The sequence below is a fragment of the Hibiscus syriacus genome, unplaced genomic scaffold, assembly GCF_006381635.1.
Source record: "Hibiscus syriacus cultivar Baekdansim isolate YM2019G1 unplaced genomic scaffold, ASM638163v2 tig00110384_pilon, whole genome shotgun sequence".
In the NCBI taxonomy this organism is placed as follows: Eukaryota; Viridiplantae; Streptophyta; class Magnoliopsida; order Malvales; family Malvaceae; genus Hibiscus; species Hibiscus syriacus.
In genome coordinates this window covers 2,923,159-2,926,193 of record NW_024062715.1, presented here as the reverse complement: position 1 = coordinate 2,926,193, position 3,035 = coordinate 2,923,159, and the positions used below count along the sequence as shown (strand labels likewise).

The 3,035-nt window shown below is 38.8% G+C and overlaps 1 pseudogene; it reads right to left on the bottom strand.

Annotated features, from left to right (window-relative positions):
• Positions 1–362: 362 nt before the first annotated feature.
• On the bottom strand, positions 363–1,555 carry LOC120122069 (annotated as a pseudogene).
• Positions 1,556–3,035: the final 1,480 nt, after the last annotated feature.

Here is a 3,035-nt window from a genome sequence, read left to right as displayed (position 1 = left end):
AGCTTTGACCCATAGCCATTTATGTACATGATCACTTCTCTTAATGTGCTCTCCAATTCAAAGTGGGTTTCGCTTTGGTGTTCAAACAAAAGTAGTCTTTCAACAAGTCAAGAGTAGCTAAGACAAGACACAATAACTAAACAATGCAATTGAATCTCATCTTCTTTCACCAATTCAGCATGCGTGACGAATGCCATGTCAAGAAAACTTAGGGGTTCAACGAATTGTCCGTGAACCGTTTTGAGCTTCGAGTGATATCAAACAAACAACATAGAGTAACGTATAGGAACCAAAATTATTCGAGATAATTTCAAATCGAACTCGAGCTTGAATTCGGCTCAGTTCAAGTACACTAACATTAATATTAGAATTATCATAACAATTGACATATATGATGCTCAAAGCTCAACTGCTTGAGCATCCTAATATGCCTAAACTCAATCTTCCCTTACAATTTGCCTCCAAATGATACTGAAACATACACGACAAGTCCTCTCTTCTCATCATCAATCAATCGACAGATGCCAAAAAAGTAATCCAAAACCAATACTGATTCACCAAATACCAAAAAGGGTTAGCATAATTTGTGTTCCCCAGATTTCTACTTATTCTTGATCGTGATTCCAAGCTCACCTGCAACAATAACAGTGGTTGCCATGTCAAGAAACATACCGTTTTCAACAACACCAGCAATCCTCAATGTAGCATCGCTTGCAATCTGCAAATCCCCCAAATCTTTCTTCAGATACAAATCAACTACATAATTCCCATTATCCGTGACGAATGGTTTCCCTTCGCAATCGTTCCTCAGTTTGGCGACGCAACCCGAGCGTTCGAAAAGGTTCTGGAGCTTAATCGCAGTAAATTTCCAGCAAAATGGGACAACTTCGACGGGCAAAGCCAAACCGCTACCTCCCAAATGTTTAACCAATTTGGATTCATCAACGATACAGACGAATTTCTTGCAAGCTCCTTCCACCATTTTCTCTCTTAAAAGCGACCCGCCTCTCCCTTTGACGAGATTGAGATGCGGGTCGACTTCATCGGCGCCGTCGATGGCTAAATCGATGGCGGGATGACTGTCGAGATCTGAGAGCGGGATACCCAAGGAGAGAGCTTGTTCTTCCGTCTTCTTGGACGTGGGGATCCCGACGATGTTGGTGAGCTTGCCTTGACGGAGCAAATCGCCTATTCGATCGACGGCGTGTTTGGCGGTGGAACCGGTGCCGAGACCCAGAACCATACCCGACTCGACGAACTCGACGGCTTTGTAAGCGGCGATTTTTTTCAATTCGTCTTGGGTTAGGATGACGGGAGGGGACATAGGAGGGACAATGATACAGCCTCCATTGAAGCGGGTTTTTTGGACCAAGCAATCGCCATTCTCAGAGGGTTAATGGTTGATAAAGTTTAACAGAATATATATTTTTGTAAAAATGGGATGATAAATCAAAGGCCAAAAATGAATGAGAAACTGGGGAATCAAAATATTAGGAAGGGGAAAGAAATAAGTGATTGGTGAATAGAAAGAGATAGGGTTTTGGAGAAAATTGAGAGAAAGGCGGGATGTTTGGTTGTATGGAAAATGAGTGGGTTTGTTCGGTTCTTATAAAAGAAAAATCCAGGAAAGCTCCAAAAATTCAGATTTCGTATTTATTTTTAATTCGATTCTCCGCATGCCATATTCTCTCGGAGCATGGATGGATTCGTAGGTTTTCCTTTTCTTTGTGATTTTCAATATTTTTACCTTTTCTGCATAATATTCTCTTTTTATCTTTCTGCAATTTCTACAAATGCTTAATCCAATTCCAACCAAATCTATAATCGTCATGCCCATTTCCATTTCCATTTCCATTTCCATTTCCATTTCCATTTCCATTTCCATGCGAGATTAAAAAATAAATAAACTCAAAGAAAAAACAGAGTTATTTTTTCCTTTTAGTAGGTTTTCATTGTAATTATTTCTTTATTTATTTTTCTAGATTTTTTTTGTGTGATGTTCTCTTTTCTATAATTTCTTAGTTAAGAGGGTCGTTACTGTCTATACTGTATTCGATCTAAACTAATCAATTAATAAATCGAATATCAATGGTTAATTAAAAAAATGTCATGGAAAACATGAGTTATTATATGCAACATTAGTATTAACACGAAAGTCTTTCATCAACACTTGTGCTTCATCTCGCCTAAAAGATTGTTGTGGGTTTATGTGTTTTGTATTTCTGCTTGCATGGTGTGCTTGCATGGTGTTTGAAAAATCCTCAGTGAAGATGAGTATCAACAATGGGAAGTTCGTCGATGGTCTTGGGGAAGAAGATGAGTTTTGAGTTCTGCTTGCAAGATGTTTGTGAAAAAGCCTCAGTGAAATAGTCTTTATACCTCTAACTTGGTGGGTGATTTATTCTGTTAAGGGTTGTTTGAGAAGCGTTCCACCATAATTTTAAGACATCTTGATAGTAATTATATCTCTGAAAGGGTTCATTGCCTTGATGATTATGGAAAGGCAGAGTAAGTTTGGGAGGGTAGGAAGAGGCGATCAATATGCTCAGAGGCCTAAATGTTGTTTAGTCTTTGTTAACAATGTCAGTAAAAGAATTTATTCGAGTGTTCTGAAGGAAGCGTTCAGGTGTACGGAGTAAGTCTGCAGTTAATTTAGCTGTTCTCTAGGCGGATGGTCGAATTTTGGATGGATTTAAAATAAAAGTCTTTCATAGTAAAGAAAGTGTTGTTAGCTTTAAGGGTTCTGAGAATGACAGATCGATTAAGAAGGTGTGGAAACCAACATTAAGGGATTTCATGTCTTTTAAAGAGGCAGTTGGAGGGGAGCAGAGAGGATGTGGGATTCCTAGTGAAAGGGGAGAAAGAGACCAGATTCATAAGTTAATAAAGTCTGAGAAGGTGTTTCAGGTTAATATAGTCGACGATAGCTTTTTGAAGTATCCCTCGAATAGCCTAGCTGCTAGTAGGAATATTTATGTTTCTAGAGAGGAGTTACGGTGGAGGGAAAGGTGTTTGGTGGTGAAAATAAAAAGAAT